Source organism: Ambystoma mexicanum, chromosome 3q (assembly GCF_040938575.1).
Source record: "Ambystoma mexicanum isolate Mex_15411 chromosome 3q, UKY_AmexF1_1, whole genome shotgun sequence".
NCBI lineage: Eukaryota > Metazoa > Chordata > Amphibia > Caudata > Ambystomatidae > Ambystoma > Ambystoma mexicanum.
The window spans coordinates 290082712-290104191 of NC_090926.1; positions in this window are offsets into that span (position 1 = coordinate 290082712).

Here is a 21480-nt window from a genome sequence, read left to right on the forward strand (position 1 = left end):
GTGCAAACCTTGCCAAGGCACAAGTGGAGTTGGCAGACTTCAGTGCCATACTCCCAGCAGAAAATACCTTGCGTGCCCAACCATCGAAATGCTTGTCATCCCTATCAGGAGGGATGGTAGGGTACACCGCCTGCCTCGAGGTGGCCGTAGCCGCCTGAACCACCATTCTCAGGAGTGGGTTGAGTGGAAAGTTAACTGGGGTTGCTACTGGATGGGCGGTAAGTTAACGACTAAGAACCTCTGGGATCTGTCAAGCAGCCGCCACCCTTTTTTTGCAATGCCAAATGAAAAGGCAACACTGGGTCCGTGGACGGACCCTGATCCAAAATATCAGTCCGGCCATCCTGATCAAATGCAACCGGAGGACCGGACCACCTGAGATACTCTGCAACTTGAGACATCAACCTCCTATAGGAGGATTCCGCATGAGCCCCAGGCTCTGGCCTACCAAACTCCATCTCAGGAGATGTGTCAAGGCCACTGGCATCATGCAATGACTGACACCACTCCTCCCAACTGACTCTTCAGAAAAGACAGTGTCAGGAGCCTCATGAGTTTGAACAGGCTGCAGCTCCAAATCTGACCTCTCCTCAACCTCATAAATATCATGTATAGAATGAAAGAACTCCTTCCTAGGGATAGGAGCGGCCCTGGAGTCAACCACAGGCCTCACAGACTTGGATAAAGCCTTTTTCGGAGGATTCACAGCTCCAGGGGCATCCACTGGCAAATTTTGATTGAATTGCCCCGAAGGCGTGGAGGGCACCGATGGCATCGACAACAGTGCCAAAGGCTCTGAGGGCTGTACCGAAGGCAAAGCTCCGACAGCCGCACTCAGCGGACACAGCGCCGACGGTGTCAATGCCGACCTCGAGCCCTTACCAGATTTCTGCGGTTTCGCTGGGGACGAAGACCGAGACCTGGAACGTCTCTGGTGATATACCGGAGCCTTGTCCGACCGGGACCTCGACGGTTCCCGATGTTTATGGTGCCAAGTGCCCAGGCCCAAAGGCGCGCGAGCATCGGACCGAGACCGTTTCCTGCCAGCTTCTTCCGAAAGGCACGGACGGAACTGTGCCCTGGGATTGAAATATCACCAGCATTTGCTCCCTGTGTGCATCCAATTCCTCAGGAGTCGAGGATTTAGTGGGACAATCCACTTTCCTCACACAGCCATCATCCGACGAGGGCGACCTGTGACGCGGCTTCTGGGAGTGCCGAGAGAAGGACGAGTGGCGGGACCCACTCCGGGATCGAGATCCCTGGGACTCCTTCCGACGAGGAGAGTCGCCCCTCGAATTGTCGCTGGAAACACCCGCAGATTTTGGGGATTTTCAGGGTTTAGAAACCCGACCTACTTGCAACTTCCCCTTACGCTCCCACAAGGCCTTGGCAGTTAACGACTGGCACTTCGACCAGTCGTCGGTATCATGACTTTCGCCCAGACACCACAAGCAGATGCAGTGCGGATCCGTAATCGACATTTTGGACTTAAAGTCCCGGCATGTCTTAAACCCAGACCACGGAGTCGGAGGAGTAGGCAGACATTTTCTTCGAAGATTATCACACGAGGCGCGTTTGGAAAAAACGGAACTGAGGATAGGGGCGCCGTGCGTCCTATTTATAACATCCGGTGATGTCACCCTCGACAGAGGCCTTCGAGGGACATCGACCCGACACCATCGACGCAGGACGCCGTCTGCCGAAACATTTCCAAAGCAACACAGCTGTGGACATTACATGGCAAAGATGTGGAATACGTTGGAGGACACAATCCATTCGAAATGTCTTTTCTAACTTCAACAACTGTTTCAAAGGACAAAGGGTTTCTTTCACACAACTGTTCAAAATTAGGATTTCCTGGTACTCTCCTGCCAGGAATTTCTCAACTGTATCTTTAGATATCCTGGTGTTCTCCCCTGCCAGGCATGTTTTACTTTTCTCCACTGTATGAATTCTTGCTGTACTCCCCTGCCACGAATTGTTCTTTTTGGTTCAAAAATATTCCCTGGTGTACTGTCTTGCCAGGTATATCTTCCAAAAAGGGTTCACAGCTTGTTACACATCTTTCACCATATCTTTGATACAATGTTCACTTCAAAGTATAACCCAATTGTTCTTTCTTATTTGTTGACTACAGGTATCACTTGTTCCAACTTTCCCCTTATTGGTATCCAACATACCGGGTTTTGTTCAAATTCTGTCAACTTCCTTCTTGGAGTCTTTTGGCATATGGCAAAGCTTGTTCCAGGTTTCCCCAAACTGACATCTCGTGTAATGAGAATTGTACCCTTTTCACCCTTGTTCTTCAGTTATATACGGCCGGTATTCAAAATGCTTTCCGAAGTAGTCATTAACTTGATAGCACGTCCCAGGGTCCCCCAACTCCTCTGGGTTGACTCACTGGTTTCCCGTGCAGCTGCGGCAAGGTTTTCATTGGGCCGGCTTTGCCAACTCAGCAGTGTCTTGTTTCCAGCATCAGCGTTCCTTTTCTTCGCCAATGAAGCCAATGCTCCTCCACATGACTGCATCTTCTCCAGTCCTGTGGAAAGTGACTTCGCGCTCCCACTATAACTATACCGGAGCTCCTCTTCTCCGATCCTCCACACCTCCAGGCAGCTGCCTGTAAGCGCCCTCTTATTTCTGCCCAGCTGGCATCCGTGACTATGACTCTGCCTCTGGATCCTCTTCCCGCTTTGCGCTCTCTGCAACTCTTCTCTTCTTCTGTTTTGCCAGTGAATTCTAGGTTTATAGGTCGTGTGCAGCCGATTAGTAGTTTGACAACTAGACTGCACGTTACACTAAACATCCCTTTCATTCCATATCAACCCCCTGCTCCTCGTCTTTGTCTCAGTACTTGAGAGGCTTTCTGGTACTGGAGTCCTAAATATTTTTAGACTGTGGACCTAACATAGTTGGACACTTTTGTAAGCATTATAAACATTAGAGATTACACGGGTTTTGGAGTGGTTATGTATTTTTCAGACCCTTCAGGATATTCATGACAAATTTTGCGGTACAAACCTTTATTGCAGCATTTTTGCAGCACATTTTATATTGACTGGCAGGTGCAAGGGTGGCACATTGCAGGAAAGGGGTAGCGTGCAAGGCTACAAGAGAGCCAGGGTATCATGAATTGTACCTTTTATATCAATTTAATATGAAGAGTCTCAGATGTCTCAGACTTGACTGAACAGTATTTTGGCTAGGTTTTTGGTTTAATGTGCATGCCCATTTAATTCTAACAGTATTGATCATCATCTGCTGTAATGCTGAAAATATTCCCCATCTATGTTCTTCAATCCCCCAAACACAATCCCATCACAACTTGAATTCCCGAACCTCTGTAAATCATACACATCCGTGCTTTGTCACACTGCCAAGTCACAATTCACACTCCCCAGTCCCTGTCAGACTTCAAATCATACTCCCAACTCTCACCTTACGCTCCCCAATTCCTCCAACAGTATACAGTCCTTCATTCTTTCATGTTACTTCTGTATCCTGCATCCTTTCTCCCATTCTATTGCACTCTTCCTTCATTCTTTGCTCCCAATCTGCAGCTCACTGCCTCTTTCCGGCAAACCTCTCTCAGCTTTTGGCCCACTGCTCCCCGAGTCCATGCTCCCTCTACTTTCTGTACCTCTGCTGCTCCTCAGATTTCTGGCCCACTGCTTCTTCTCTTGCCCACCGCTACCCCCTCTGACCCACTGCTCTCTCTGCTTTCTTGCCCATCACTCCACAGCTCACCCATAACCACCCCCTCTCCTTTCCCTCTCATATTGTGACAATTATTACATTTTCGAAAACTATATGTTTTGGCTCAGATCCTCAAAATGTGGGGCACCTAAAAACAGAGCAGAGGATATGCTATTTTTAGATAAACAATTTTTGGAAATGAGCAGGTCACCTTATTCTTAAAGACAAAGGGATCACAAAAACGCGATAAACTGGTGGATCTGATTTCTGAAGAGGACAGTTGTTTGTAAAACTTACCAAACGGGGTTACCATGGATGGGTTTTGAATAATTGCAAGATGCCATTAGAGATTCTGGAATTAAGAGTTTCTTCTTCACTATACAGTAAAGAATACAGTGTCTCTCCTGTGAGAGTCACCCGCCCCCCGACAGCCATCTCTCCTATGTGACCCACCCGCAAGATACCGCCCCCAGAGTCAAGCTCAGATAGCGGCTGCCTTCCCCTGGCCACATGGGAGGAGATTTTGGGCTGAGGATTAGTGAGGACCCCACAGTATTCATCACACTGTGCTCAGGGCTTCCTCTGCTATGCTCTGCATTCCCTCAATTCCTCTTCGCAGTGTTAAGCTGTTTATGGGAAAAGAAGTTTTTTTTTTTTTTACACTAAGTTGCACGAAAACATCGCAACCCAATACTTGCCATCCCTTGTGCAGATGTCTTGGGCCTCCCAACAGTTTGAGCCTTTGTGGCTCCTTGAGTTTGATATAAAACATGGTCATGTACTGCCTGCTGCACTAGAACCCTTTGTTAGCAATTTGCAGCAAAAAGCTTGAACGTGAGTATTGTCCTCAACTAAAACACACTGATATGAACAGTTCAAACAAAGAACACTGGTCAACAGGAACCTTCCAATTTCGAGGAACGCATCAGTCATGATTCAAAGGGGCCTTTTGAGGGGCAGCCTTCAGTATGGGTTCAGGCTTTCACCCATCACACCAGAGATTGGAGAATTTTGTCAACCCAAATGACATCGTCGCATTGGCCCATGACCTGTACTGGAAACATGCGATTTCCCCCTCAGGCCACATTTGAGGCAGCCTGGTTTCCTGGGTCCGGCTTTGACACCGAGGAATCACTTGACTCTCCTCTTGAGTGGGGGGACACCGCTGCAACCCTCGGATGTATTCCCAGGGCTCTGCCCTCGACCACCGATATCCTCCAATATAGTAACCTGCCCTCGACCCAGTCATATGTCGCCCCCCCCACCCCATTCACACATGCGCTATTCCGACAGGCCGCTGTTCAGGGAACATGGCCTGTCAGGAAGGTTTTTTCAATTTAAGTGGGTGGACTGAACTGTACCCATTGCAGCTGTGGATTTTCCTGTAACAACTTGATTTGCAGCCTGTATAAGGGAATAAGCAGGATGTATGATGATACGAGTCCAAGGAAAACTAAATTGTCTGACCTCAAGTGTTGCTCATACCAGATTAGCTACCCCCTAATGCTTGAAAACCCCTGAAGTCTATGGCTTTGGAGCTGTTTGATCAAGTGTCGATGGAAGTGACTAGAAATTCTAGGTTTCACGTTTCTCCGGAAGACTTGTCTTTATTTACTGCAAGATACAGTTGCTCAAAGATTAAAACAGGAAATTGCTTGCTACATGCTGCTGTTCATCATGTGTACACATAGAACACCTTTTTGCGATGATGCTCACCATCAGCCCTCCAACTTCGGCGAATAAAATGGAGATGAAGTGATGTCCGAAAGGAAGGACGATGAACTGCCAGTTTTAATTACTCAAGAGGAACGCGATGATGTAACAACTATGCATGGTGTTGATCGGAACATGACGAGGTATTTTTAACATCAAGATAATATAAGGCCTTTGGCTGGATTTGGGGCATAACAGGGTTCGAAATTAGAATTCATGAAGCAGGAGCTGGAAGTAGCTACAGGGTGTCTAACTTTTCTCTGACCTCAGCGTTACTCATCATGACCCAGGAGCTATTAAAGCAAAGTCTCATGAATGAGTTCTCAGAAAGGTGAACATTTAATGGATGACAAAAAAATGAGCATCACACAAAGATTAAAATATTTGAATTCTACTTTTGTATAGCGATAGATGCATATATTAAAATAGCCCCTCATGAAAGCCTAAAAGATCGAACATTCTTTATCATTTTTAAACTGTGGCATGCACTCAAAAATGCACATGGCCTAAACACTTCTTTCACATATGCATTTCTGCCTTCTTCACACATCATCCAGAGCCCTGCTTCCCCTGCTCCTGCGGCCTTCGCCCTGCCCTCACGTTATATCTGAACCCTGCATTGCTTGCTGAGGTAAGCCTCGCAATTGCTGTGTCCATCGCGCCTGTTGCACAAATCTCACCATGATTCCAACAAAGGTTTGTGCATTTCTGGGGGCAGAACGTCGATTGCAGAAGAGCAATCACCTTTATCTAAACCCATTTCCTGGGTTTTTCGTTTCTTTTGATTTGCCGTGCATTGCCTGCCTCATGCTTTTGGCCTGTCCAGGATGGCCGGATTTGAATCAACTGGTGTGCTTACACCCACCCTGGTCTAGCCCATACTTCCTCTCCCATTGGTTGCAAGGCCAATCAGAGCAACCGTGACGCGGGAGCCGGGCCAGACCACCAAGGCCCACGACAAAGGCCCCTGTCTGCTACCAGAATGCTTCTTGAGGTATTTTCTTGTCAACCCTGCATTTGAACTTCCATGATGCCGCTACCTCACTTGTCTAAGCAATCTGGACTTCCATAACATACATACCTACCTACATAACTATGGGTTAGTTCCCTCTTCCTGGACACGCTTCTAACCTCTTGACTTTCAGTTCTTTCTCTGCGTGCCTGCCATGTTTGCACTCCAGATTGCATTGCGTTTTTTGCACCCACTGCTAGCATCCGATTCTGGTTGCTATTTCAAATCTGGCTGTGTTTTATGCTCTTAGCTTAATTCCAAATCTGGCTGTTATGCAAGTTGTGCCATTTGTGCAGATCTCCCCACCCCCCTGCTGTATGCTTGTGTTGTCTGTCTTCCTGCCCGTTTGCCTGCCTGTTGTACTTCACTCCCCCATACCCTCTGCTTACCTCATTTCTTTCACCACACTTACCGTTTCTCAGTCTTCTCTTGCTCTACCCATCCCTTTACTATATTCTTTGCAATTACTCTACCCGAATGGTCATCAACCTAGTACGATAGCAGCTTGTTTGTTTTCCTCCCCCTCTTTTCTTCCTCCCTCTCCAGCACTACCTGAAATGTTGTTAGGCCTAGTAAGATAGTTGCTTGTTTTGTTCCTCTCCTCCTCCCTCCCCCCCGCCCGCACTTCCTGTCAATCTTCAGTTCTACTAGAAATGTCATCAGGCCTAGTACGATGGTCGTTTGTCTGTTCTCATTCCCTTACCCCCCCGTCCCCTTTCTTTATTTTTGCCAAAGCTCTTGCACGATCTGCAATGTCACCAGGCCTAGTATAATCGTTATTTTTCACATTCTTAATGTCTCACAGCCTTGTGAGAATGTAATTGTATTTTTCCCTTGTTCCCTCCCTTGCCTTGAAGCACATTGTGTATAGGTGCTATACTAATAAACCATCAATCTATTACATTTCCCTGTCTTTCGCTCTCTTGTAGACTATTTGTTGATTTCTCGCAGTCTCTAGCCATGTTGCTTCACAATTCCTATTCACATTGAGCTTTCTATCATTTCCTCTGTACATTAGTATAATTTCAGTACTTCTGTCTTGCTGCTACCTTTTATTTAGCGATTAACTGACTTTACTACAACATGCATAACCCGTCACTACAGGTTTGCTAATTCATTGATCACTGCTGTCCCCCTTTACTGCCACAACCTTTTTATCTCTGCTGCCACCTCTCTCCTGCTGTGTCAATTACCTCTGACCCATCATGCCTTAAATGTTATCTAGTGGTTTTCTAAATCCACTTTTATACAATCTTTCAAGGCACATAACAAAAATGAGAATGTCTTTCTTTTGCACCAGTTGGCTTGGGTTGACAAAAGTAACACCTGTAAACTGTTTGTGTCAAGATAACTAGGATATACCAAGGAGCCTAATAGATCCCAGCTCCTAGTAACTTCAAACACTGTATGATGTTGCAGATTGGTTGAGAACCTTTAGATCCATAATTGGCACCATGCCTTTTTTCGACAAAGTAGTTCTGCCCGTCGTCGTTGCTCACTTAAAATGTGTGACGAATCCAGGGAATTCATCCATTCGCACCACGGGGAGTCCCCCTACCCCCATCTTTTGGGACTAGGGAGGTGAGCCCACTACGCAACACCCTCCCCAAGTGTGATCCTACTGTGTTGACCCCTCCTCCTTTGGGGACAAGGAATGCCCAAGTAAGGATTCCATTCCACCTCCCTGCACTTCAAAATCCCCCATGTTTATTGGCTATACGGGAGTTAACACGGCAATATGCAGGGACCCTTTAAAGTGGATGACTTCATTTCTGACCTGTATTTGTTGCTGCCTCTTTCTGCAAACTGGACCAATTGAGTCTTCCCTTGCGTTCGAGGGAGGGACGCAAATACATCAGATCAATAAAGCAAGAGGGGATAAAAAAAAATGACAGCTTGCGCAGACTAGTAACAGAGGGATACGCTTCCAAACAGGATGAGCTGACAGGCACGCAGCCGGCGTGGTGGGGTCCCATAGCATCCCGCGAAGCACTGCTGCTAAAGAGAAGGCAGGACTTCAGAGCAGAAGGGAACCACAGGAGAAGTAAGCACAACTAAATGCCTCAGTGTCATACTCCGCTGACGCCGAAGCCCAGAGACAGAAGAGGTAGTGCAGGAAAGCACAGCATGTGAAGCAAAGGCAAGGACACAGCAGCATCTGAGTAGTTGGAGGGTGATGAGGCTGCAACCAAGCCCAAGACGGGCTGAAAATACAAATACCCATCAAGGCGGTGAAAAAAGACAGACCCCATGTGGCTAAGCAGGACAGAAGTCAAACAGGAGGGCTAACGACACAATTACCCCAGAAGCTGGTGTTAGAACAGATCACATTAGCAGCAGCAGGCCAAACGGACTAACAATCAAGACTACACTGGGGGTTGGGTGGGTGGAGAAACCACCAAGCAAACAAGGATGAGCAGGCCCTAAACCCACGTGAGACGAATACCCCAGTAGGAGGTGAGAAGCAATAAGGCTGAAGAATCCTGTAAAGCCAGATTGAGAATACCAAGACCCCAGGAGGAGGAGAGAAAAGCGATAACCATTGAAGGGCTCAGCAGGCCTATAGCCCATCGAGGGGCAGAGAAACTGGCGACCTCTAGAAGGGAAGAAAGAAGGGACAAATCAAACCAGAATGAAGCTGCTCTGAGGGGTCAGAAATGAGAGGCAGACACAACATTTTCTCAACATTTATAATGTTCATTAAAAATAAAAAGGGGATAGGATAAAGGCCCATCTGTCCCCATCCTAACACGAATGTTCCTGCCTATCAAACTAAAGCTAAAGAAAACTGACCTTGTGGCCAATTATATATGACCCTCACACTAACATATACAACCATAACTTGTAAGGTAAATGTGTCTGTTATTAGTTCAACAAAATTGTGCAAATGTTCACAAGTATGAGCATGACTCCAATAAAGCAATCCTTACATCCAGGGTTTAACTCCCTTGCCCTGAATCAATTCAGGAAGTCTGTTGAAAGATCTGTTCCAACAATGCCCCATAAAGTTCTATGAACAATGTCTCTTTCATCCAACACTTCCCTCAAACTGCCAAAGTAAAGGTCTCTTCCATAGAACACATGTTCAAAACCAAAGCAAATGTTTCTCTTATGAAATAATTTTTTTAAGATGTCAGAACGATTACTTAAGAGGATGCAACAACAGTCTTTTCCATAGAATACTTTTCTCAAGATGTTAATACAAATGTTTCTTTCACAGAAGGTTTTTCTTAGGTAGTCAAAGTGAGTGTTTCCCTCATAGAATACTTTTGTCAGAATGGCAGAACAAAGGTCTCTTGTAGTACAATAGTTTGTTAGGATGATAAAGTAAATGCTTTCTTTCCACAACACTGTTCATTTCCTGGTTAACTCGCCCGCCAGGAATGGTTTCCACTCAACACAACTGCTCCATTCCTGGTTTTCTCACCTGCCAGGAATTATTTCTACTTCACACAACTGTTAATATCTACCTCTCTCTGCTTGTGGCAATCTTTGTTCCAGGTTTCTCCACATCGATATCCCATACGAGGAGAATTGTACAGTATTTGCCTTTCTTTCTCTTCTTCGAAGTCTTTTGGCTGGGGACAATGCAGGTTACATGTTTTCCCAAACTGACATCCCAAATGAGGGGAATTGTATCCTTGTTGCTCTTCTGTTCTACTAAGTCTGACAATGTACCTGCTCAAGTGTCCTTTAACATTATAACACGCCCCGGGTCCCTCATCTCCTTTTGGCGGACTCAGCGGTTTCTCTTTTCGCCCAATCTCTCTCAGTTCCCGCGTTGGTCTCTCGTGCCTCTGCCAATGGAACCATTGCTGTTCCACTTGACCGCCTCTCACCTGGTCCGGCGGCCGCTGGCTTTCCCAGGAGTCCTGTGGTACGTGAGACCCACTGGCGGATGCCTAGGAGCGGCCTCCTTCCCCACCATGGCTAGCCGCTGTAACTTTGTTTTGGAGCTCATCTCCAACTTCACTTCCTCCGTGGCTTTCTGCTCCTTCACCTTCCTCCGAACTGTGACCACCACCTCTTCTGCTACACCCTGGTGCATAGCCAGAACCACCATTTTTAAATCTATCATACAGCTGATTCGTTGAACTAGTCCCCATCTTTGACTTGAGGTTGTTCCTATTGTATATTGACTCTTCCATGTCCTAGTACCATAGGTATTATGGGAATTGAAGTGCATATTGGTTTTAAGCCTTCCAAAGTTATATTGTTTCAAATGCTTGTTGGATTTGAGTTTGTCAGAAACAGGAATTATGTGAATATTGTACTACTTGGCTCCACTTTACAATATGCCATCAGTGTTTTAGGGAGATTGGAAGAATTAGGTGTTAAAAGAGTTAACATCTCTCCCCGATATGCGTCTCCTCCCAGATGACCCTCGCTCGTAATACAACCCCAAGAGCCAGGATCAAGTAATGGCTACCTTACCCCCATGTCGTCTGAGGGGAGGCCCATATCAGTGTTTCCGTGATGATTTCACAGGATTCATCACATAGCCTGGGGCCTGAGACAAAGACTGCATAATCCAGGAGGGGCAAAGTACAGACTTTGTCTTTCTTGGATTCATCAATCTAGGCACATCAGAAGAATACATCCCAGGAGAAGGGATAAGTTAGAAATAGTGCACATTATCTGATGAGGATCTTGTTTTGAGCCAAAGGACATCCTGAGAGGCTTTTTTTGGAACTGTTCTACAAAGCCGAAAGAAAATAAGAACTCTTTAGATGGAGGTCAGAAACAAAGCCACCACTGAATTAATCATGGGGAAGTAACCCTACCTAGATTATTTCTTTACCTTGTGGTAGGATAACATAGGTTTTGATAGATGAATGGATTTGGGTGCAAGACGTCCTGATGAACACCCGTTTGTTGTTTTCTACATAGGGAAACCATTGTAGAAAAAGGATCAAAGAGCTTTCTTTAATTTCTTTAATAAAGCGCCCAGTTCAAATGTGTCCTCTTGTCCATCTCCTATGCTCGACCTACCATTGATGCACTCCACTGTTTAGGCAACAGTACTGGGAGGGGCCATCCAGAACTGGTAACCAAAAAAGGTGACCGGATATAAACAAAAGAATGCAGCAGTGGAGAGAGGTTGAAAAGCCTCACTTACCTTCAAAGTCAATAAATCTTTCTAAAAAAGAAAAAAAAAACAAAATGGTGAAACTCCAGCTGTTTTGCTGGGAGGCTCAAAAGAAGGGGAAGATTTGCACACAAAAAAATACCTTCCTATAAGCAGTCATCCGATGTCCTGCCCTTCAGTGCCCAGTCATTTGATGCCATGGGTCTTCACGTCAGAGGGCCGGACTTGACAGAAGAAGACATTGATGGTGGCAACATCAGTTCTCTGCATTGATGAACTGGACAGCAAGAGCCTCTGTGTCGTGTGAGTCAACTTTACTTGCGACGAGCTGACACCACACATTCTATGCTCTGCAGCAGATGTAGGATTTCAAATGCCGTTGATCTCATGCAGAACGTATTTTCCTATGAGCTGGTCTTTAAAGCTGGGGTTCTGCGCACCTTTGAATTTTCTGTGGTTTTCATCCTCTGTCTTTCAGCCCTAAAGCTCTGACTCTTTGTAGAGGTCCCTCATAGCCTTTTGTTTTCAAGGTTCTAACAGAAAAGCCCTAGCAAAGTTGACACACAGGCTCATTATTGTCCAGGCAGAGGCAGTATATACATTCCTCATAACGGTCCTCAGAAAAATTCCCTTGACCGCACTTGGTGCACGACAGAGACATTTCTCCCTCTTGTCAGACATTTCCAAAAGTGCTTCACCTGCCACAGACACTCCAAGATCAGGCCAGTTAAATAAATCTTCCAATTTCCTCACAGGGGAAAAAAATCCAGCTCAGAGCTCTAAATGGGACTCCATACAGATGCAGGTGCTGTAAGAAATCGAGGTGATGGGGTGATGCAAGCTAGCAAGGCTGGTGGCATTTGGAACAAAACAAGTTGTAGGCCTTAAAAAAAGAGCCTTAATTTAGGGATTGCACATAATGATGTGAACATAAAAATATATTATTGTAAGAAACATTGTTATGCTTTATTGACAGGATTCCCATTGGACATTGGAGAATATTCAATAGGTGTTTGAGACTATAAAAGATCAAACTTGAGCTGACCAATAAATCCTCTCCCCTTTCCTCCAGACTCCTGGGATAGATTGCAATCACTCCAATCATACTGAAGATTATTGCAGCATCCTACTGCATTTAGCTAAAAACGTTCATAAGCAACATTAATCGAGGAACAGGTGTCCAGACAGTAATGCTTACAGAAGGCTTGTGTAGGGTAGTTCAAGTTACTGTTCTACAAGTTACATCTAGGGGCATGTGCTGCCTTAGTTAATCCTTAGAGCAGGTGTACGAATTCCTTTCAGAGGAGAACAATTCTGAATGTGGAATGCGTCTGGGATATGAGACTAGCCATTCTCCAGAGGTATTGGAAGCCTGTTTACTAGTGAAAGGCTTGCCAAATGTAAAGAAACCGTCTCTGAAGTCTCCAGTCGTACTGATGAAGAATTGTAGGACCCTTAAGTGATTAAGATGACCGATTTGGTAAGCAGGATGGCAAAGGTATTTCTTTTAAAACATATTTTTATTAGCATTTTTCAAACAAACATCTTTCCACCTTCCCCTGCTACCCCCCCCACCCCAGAACCCCACTAACTCCCCCCTCCCTCCCTGGACAGAGATGCTTAGGCGTTTCACTTATACATTGGCTATCACTTATTCCATTGACATGATGTTCAAGACCCTCAAGTTGTGTGGACACCGTTGCTGTACAAAGTCCACATGGAGATACTCCAAAACCGCCGCCCAATCTTGCTGGAACTTTTCTTGTTCCCCTTGAAGATAGGTCATCCATGCCAAAGCAGTGAACCCCCACAATTTAATCAACCAATATCGGACCCCTGGCGGTTTCATTTGTTTCCAGGCTGTTGCAATAACCATCAATGCAGCTAATCACCATTAACATACAGGCCTTGCTCTGCATTTTGGTAGGCAAGCTATTTTCTGGATCAAACAAGCCACAAATCCTCTCTTTGGGTGTCCAGCTTTCTACCGGCGGAAAGATGTTTGTAATCGGTTTGTAACCTGCTTCCAAGTATTGGGCAATCCCACCAATTATGCCGGCAATCACCTCATGCTCCACACCCTAGCCAACATTCCTCTGAAGAAGTCGGGAACATTTTATGCAATTTTCAGGAGTGAAACGCCATTGGTACATGACCATGCTTCCCTTATCTGGATAGTTCTTGTCAATTTGGGGACATTCTTCCACAAGTGTTCCCAATATTCCCTCAGTAAATCTGACTCCAGTGTTTTTTCCCATTTCTGCATGTACCCCCAGGTCTGTCCCTTCTTCTCTTCTAGCAGTATCGAATACAACTTTGATACCATTTGTCTGGTCCCAGAGTGTGTGGTTATACATTTCTCAAATGAAGTAAGCTCTCTCCCCCCGGCTTCCCGCTCCCCTGACCTAGCTAGCAAATGTCGCAATTGGTAGTAGCCCAATCTATCCCTTTCCGCTAGCCCTATTCTTTGTTTACACTCCTCAAACAAATGAATGACCCCTCCCTGTACCAAGTCGCCCATCTGTGTACAACCCCCACTCTGCCATTGCTTAAATGATCCCCTCACCATCCCTGGATAAAATTGTGGATTTTCAAACAATGGAGTAAATGGTGACAGGCGTGTAGATAGAGCACCTTTGTCTATTTAGCAATCCTATACATCCAAAACCACAGAGTACCTGGCTAGCCTGGGTATTTGGAAGTCTTTCTGGTCTATTCAGCCACAGTACCCTTTCCAGCGGGCACCCAGCTACTGCCCGATCCATTTGTACCCATAATTTCTTAGTATCCCCAATTAACCATTCTCGGAGCACCCGTAGATGTGCAGCCTCGTAATATTTTTCTAAATATGGCAAGCCCATTCCCCCATTTTCTCTGGAAGCCGTTGAAATGTGAAATGCCACTCGCAGTGTTATTTCGCCAAATAAACCTAACTCCTTTATGCAGCGCCTGAACGTGGCAAAACAATTTCCCCGATTGATGTAAATATCAACACAATGTCCAGCTCCCAGACTAAGAGGACCTTTACTTCGAAATAATCTTTTGGAGGTGTCCTGCATAAGCTTAGTATTGCTTGTGCCCATAGTATAGAACCACTTGTGTGCCAGGGTAACAAGCACAGTATCACAATACCACAAAAAGAGAGGCCTTTTCACAAGAGGGAGCAGTCTTTCCCGTCATCAATGTGCTGTTTTAACAACAGATTTCGGAATATTGAGGCAGCCATGCGCTCACAAAGAGGGTTTTTAAACCTACCTCAGGGGTCTCCGGAACAAAGGAAGCCCTCAAATACAAAATGGCAGAGAGCAGGAATTTAAAAAGTACATAGATACTCCAATGGCTGCCAAAAAGGTATGTTGAACTACCAGTGCGATAACATGGGTCACACTCCTGGTGAGGCCAACATTCAAGCACAGCTGCTGCCAACCTACTCCCTAAAACCAATGTAGGGTGATAAAATCAACCAAGGACACTGTTAAGGCAATTATACCACCATCTGTTGAGGGTGTTCTAACCACTTACCCCAATTGGGAGGATAATGCACCCGACAAAAAAAGGGAAGCCAAACCTCTTAAAGTGTAGGTAACGTGGTCAGAGTGAAAAGGCTCAACTCTAAGGTAGGAGTAATAGGTCGACACAAAGGTACATTCAGTCCATACTCTAGAAAATGCACCACACTGATATACTGAATAATATATACTTTATTAATGTCACACTCATTAGAAGAGTTTTACGGCTTTTGGAGGCAGTAGATTGGGCCCCTTGGAAGAACAGACAGGCTCTCTGACCTCTGCCTGACAAGCTCATCCTGGCCCTGACAGAGAGGGGCCCTAACCTAGATGTGCAGAATTCCCAGCAGGCCATCGAGCAGAGCATCCGACCATGCTAGAGTGAGGTTTCAGTCGTCTCTCAGCCTGTCAACCAGCACTCTAAGTAAAGCAAAATGGGTGGCTGCAGAGCCAACATTTTGCATAGCCCTTTCTCTGAACTAAAGGTTCTTGCCTCCCATACAAATTTATTTGAGTGGAGTTCCCAGATTTCCCTTTGCCTCTTATCTGCCAACTCGCAGATGCTTGTTCTGTTGAACACGGGATACAATTTATCGAAGAGAGCGAGATGGCGCAAGATCGACAGTGGCAATGTGAGCTAGTGAAATGGGGCCTTGCCTGCAAGAGGCTGAGTAATCAGTTGCATTTTACTTTGCCTTGTAATGCCCACTCCCCTAAATCCCTGACTAATGACTACTACTCCAAGATCTACTACCATCGTACCCAGACCCCCCCACAGACCACCGCCTCAAGCTTATCCATCAGCACATTAAGACTAACCGAACAATGACTAACCTCTTCTCTTTACCCCATCACACTCTCCCACATCAGTAGCTTACCACAGCCAAAGTGCTGTAGTCTATCAGATCTTGTGCTCTTCTTCTGGATAACTCACAAGTTTCTACTCCAAATCCAAAGAATGCAGATTGGCACATCGGAACCAGGTACTTCCGACCAGGACCCATCAACACCACAGGTTTCGCATCTGCTTCTCCCACTATGGTACCCCCCCCTCCCACACTTTGTTACAGAACCACAATGAGCGAAGCCAATATTAGTGGAAAAAGGGCGCTATGCGAGACCACTTACATTACATTCAAGTACCAGGTCAAATAAGTACTTGGGTATAATTTACATTATTAAAAAAGATATCGAGCATATTATAAAAACAGTAATGCCTACAAAAGGACTCGCCTAACCCCAATGTTTGTATATGTGCTCACTATGACAGGTAGGCACCCAACATAAAATAACAGGGGGTGGGGAGACTTAGGGAACCTTAAAACCTAACAAGCAGGTAAGTCCCCCTATGGGCCTGCACAATCATTTATTGTGTCCTAAAGACACAACCCAACCCTGGTTTACGTGGAAGGCCCTCAACCTGGTGGTCAGCACATCACACATATAGGTAGGTTATAGGAGAAAAAGAGAGAAACTATTTTCTCAGCCGTGCAAATGCACACAAAAAAAAAAAAAAAAAACACAGACTTGGGGGTTGGAAATGTTTTTAAGCCAAAGTAAATGCGTAAGAAAATTATACTAACATTTTAAACAGTTACATTGTTCAAAGATTTCAGGGAAAATTGTAATGCCTTTATAAAATTACAACAATCGCAAGAATCAGCCAGATACCTCCTTCAGCAAAACTGCCACCTCCAAGTTGCAGGAACAACTCAGCAAGAGGGGCAGAAAAAAGCCTAAATACCCGTGCACAAAGGGTCTGGCCAAAGGCTGGCCAGCCAATACAAAGAGGTCTGCGGCAAAATGTCAGATTACCAACGATTCTGGTTGGTCACTAGAACTGCCACTTATCCAAAGCCACCCCACAAAGACCCGAGAGGGTTAATCCAGATACCTATAATGGCCTAATCCCAGTTGGGACCAATATGGAGGCTGTCATTGTGGGTTCACAAACAGTGTTCTTGGTCAGAACAGCCATTTTGGGCCTAACTATCATTTACTTTAAACAAAGGACGCACTAAAACACAGCATGGACGACAGCAGGATTTTAAAAAATATTTTTATTTTAAAAATAAACATTGGTACCCCCACGACTGCCAAACAGTTACATTGGGCTACAAATGCAGTAAATAGCTTGCATCCTTGGAGAAGCCAAAACTTAGTCTAGCTATAAACAACCTACTTCCTAGAACCTGTGTCCGGTGATAAAATCACGCTATGGTAAAAATGATTAGCCTAAGAAGCACCGCTAGGTCTGGCGCCTTAGGGGTGACTCAATACCAAATACCTTACGGTATAAAAAAATGTATTGGTAGGGTGACTACAGATTAAGTTCCTCTGCCCAACAAAAAAGAACCAAAAAAGACTAGCGAGAAAAGGAAAAAGTTTAGGGGCCCCCAACAGTGACCCTGGAACTCAATAGGAATTCTGGCCTAGCAGACATGAACGGGATGTTTAGAATCATCCCTGGGACTTGAGCCTTATAGGTGACATGACCATTTACTCACAACGAGTAAAAAAGAACGGCAATGGCAGGCCCACTTCAGTAAAGGTTCCTCCAAAAATAAGCCAGAGACCCCAATAAATCCAAAAATAAAAAGGAGAAGGGGTGGGGGAGGAGGTAATTGGATAAGTGGATATGCAAATGGTTACTGCCATGGCAAAATCAATGTTTCAAGAGGCAAGGGACTGTGTTGAACTCAGTAAAAAAATAAATAAATTAAAAAGCAGGCAGACGTGCACCAATCTACTTTTAAGCCACCTTTCAAAAACAAGTGCTTACTTGTGTAGACTGCCCCATTTTGCATCTTAAATTTTCAGATTTGTCTGCAGATCTACCCGATAAGGCCCCCAAGATTAAGAGTGTATGAGAACTAGTATTTTTATCATAGCCATTGTACACAAGGCACATTATTTCCATGTATTTTCCATTTTACCATAGATAATGAACAATCATCAAGATCCAGATTGATATTTTGTGGTGTGCAGTCATTTTCATTTTTTACTTCTCATGTGTTATCACTTATTTTGTAGACTTCTTAGTGTCTGATCATATCCTAACTATTCTATTTTAACAACCATCAATGTACACCATCACTATGAAACTGTATTGCTTGTTTTGAAAAAATGTTATGGTCCATGACCGAAAAAGTATTACTGACATGCACCGGCATAGGAAGGCAGGGTCAATGTGAACCGTGTCAAAGATGGTGCATGGAAGGGACTTTAATCACCTTAATCCAAAAAGCCCACCACTTAAGTGAGTACATGGTTGTACATAAAGCAATTTTATTGCACCATTTTCCAGGTAGCTGTTAGATGGTGTTTGCCGGACCCAACTAACCCAAGTCTCAACAAACCACATCAGTTGACAACTTTTATACAATTTAGCAACAGTTAAAACACTCCCCGATATTTTATTACAATCCACCCCCCAAACATGATTAAGCAAAAACTGCTTCAAAGAAATCACATCTTTTCACAATTCTACACTTTCATTGGCCAGTTTTATTTTAATAGTCATCTTCAGATCAAATTCTTAACACACCAATCATAGGGTTCGTCAGTAGTAAGTCTTGACGTCAGCACATGGTTAAACATTGGTATTGAAACATAATTCATTACTAGCAATAACTGTCCTAGGGCGTTTAACCTTAAGCGTGTTTGCACATGGTCCGCTAGAATATTTTAGCAATAGGTGGAAGGCCTGAATAAACAGGTTCTTTGAACTTGAACTACTGATTGTAATCTCATCTGATTAAGACTCCTGGCTCCTGTTAAGACATACTTATTTATGTGACCACCACTCCAGCACATACCGCCTCTAGTTTCAATCTGCAGAAACAATTGAGCGCCGGACATCCTGGCCTCGGCCTCATCTTTATTGCCGGCCTAAGCATATGGTCAACCCCCTCCACGTGACTTAAATACAATGAGCAAGATTACATCTGTTCCCTTGTGCAACTGTTAAATCATAAACCTTTGTCCTGTCCGCAAACTGACCTTTTTACTAGAGGACTCATTCTTTCTTCCATCAACCAATCAGACCCAGAAAACCAGAATGTCCCAGTCACCTTAAATTCATTGTGCGGCTGCTCACCGTGAATTGCGAGATGTTACTCATTCACCGGCCTTCTGAAAACCTGGCAAAGTCAGTTTAAAAGTCAAATTGCATTTTGCAAAAGAGCCACAGCTATTGTGTTTCCGATTCATTTGTGAGATTCATGAATTCCCCATGTATTTGTATTATTGTGCATGTATGTTTTTCCATTTGGGGGTTTAACATTTCATCTTTCTGCATGCATGCAAGCTAATATGTATCAATTTCTAGACAAACGGATCCCATCCATAATTACCTACACTCAATGTATATACAATTGCAGCCTCGCACCCAATTTGTCTCCGCCCCACACATCAATATGGTACATGCAACATAAACCCTTGGTAATCATGGGGACTCTTCCTGACCACCCCAACATTGGCCTTCATAATTCACACAAAATGGGAGACAGTTCAAGGGGTTTTATTCTTTAAAACAAGTTAAATGCTGATTGACCAATCTGCTCCTATTAAAACTGAACAATGTGTAGATTGTTAAATGTCACACTAGGTTAGAAAGGGGGGTACCATAAGGGACCTCCCTCTCTAGTCTCCTGTGGTCTTTTACCTGCCATCTCTAAACCCCAGGCTTCTCAACTAGTGATCAGTAACACCCCTCTAGGACTAGCTTATGCGAGGGCGTAAAGGATAAAGCCTCATCTATCTGGCTCCCTTTGGGGTTCTTCTAAGTGTTCTTGTTAGGACTGATTATCTATATTCTGGCCTGGTGGACAGGTATATAGAAGGCAAACCTAGTATTGTGACAGGGACAACTCTGGGAGCTGTAGCCAAACCAGTTCAAGTTAGCAAGGCAAGCGGTCTAGGCTAAGTCTCAAGAGGTGGTGAGCTTGTAAGGGGCCCACAAAGAGTGAATACACAGTGAAACTTTCACGGAACACATCTGAACAAATTAGACAAACAGGTATAAAAACACTTCTTTACTTATGGCCAAATAACAGTGAAAAATGACTAACCGGTAATACTATCACACACCACTAATAGATACATATACACAATCACAGAAGCAGGGCAAAATACATATCAAACCCCTGAAAAGGAAGGTTCAGATTAGTATTAGCACTAGAAGCTACAAAGACAATCAAAACTTCAGAAGTCCATCCCTAACATGCATCGGTCCTGGTGCCCAAAAGTTCTGCAAAGTTCCATACAGTTTTGTGAAGCTGGAAAAAATGAAGGTAGGGTCTCTGGGGTCCAATGAACAGTTCCCAAGTGTTAGGGGACAAATTAATCTAACTAAGAAACAAGCCCATAACTTTCAGAGTGCTTGTGTGAAAAAGCAATGGCAAAGCCAAACTAATACATAAGCTATAAAGTTAGCAAAACCTTTAAGAGGGAGTTAGGTGTTCTGGTAAGTATCACTACAATTCACCCCACGTACTCAGATTATTCATGGGACTTGGCAGGTCTGCTGAAGAGGGTCTTGCGTCGCTTTTCCCGCCCTCAGCCTCAGCCCTTGATCGCCAGGGCTTGCGGGTTCAAGAACTTCTCCGGCCAGTGACTAATGCTGGTGCAAGTTCTTCCAGTTGAAAAATGCAGCAGAACTCGAAGCAGGGCCCCCTCTTAAGACAGGCCACGACACAGGCAAGCAGTTACGGATGGCTGCCACCGATGTACAGGGATTCACTTCCGCAGTCAGACTTCGCCTCCTTTCTCAAGTCCCATTGATACTAGGACCATGAAATCTCGCAGAGGTAAGTCTTGTTGCACAAGCTGAAGTTCCCCCTAACTTCCAGGTTTCAACTCGGACCGGTGACGTCTGCAGCACGGTACACCAAACTCAGAGCTGGTCAGCCACTGGGCTGTCCAAGGGAACTTCCAAAGGCTCTTCTTGGTAGGACTCTGAGCCTACGTCGAGAATGGATGTTCCCTCCACTCCAACGGTCAGAGCTCCTTCGCAGGACTGAAGATCGCCTACCAGACCGCGCCCTTCCAGGACAGCAGCAGAAGTTGGTCATCAGGCCTTCTTCCAATAGGTCTCCGCATGGCTCTTGCAGTTGGACAGGAGTTTTGGCTCCTTCAGTTTCTTCCTTGATCTCTCCAGAGTGGGTGCCGGGGTCGTCCTCTTATCCTAAAAGCCAGGTAAGAGCTGAAACTCCCACTAGCCAATGACAGAAAAAACACACACACACACACACACACACACACCCCCCCCCCCCCCCCCCCCCCACCCCCACCCCCCCCCCCTTGGGACCAGACAGTCCCAGCTCACTACCGTGCAGCAAACACACGCAGCCCTCCAGTATCCCGATAAAAGCCTCTGCTTTCCCGGGCACTGGAAAATAGGCCAGGAAGAAGGGTAAAACACAAGATGGTCAAAACCTCATGGCATGGCCATGTTT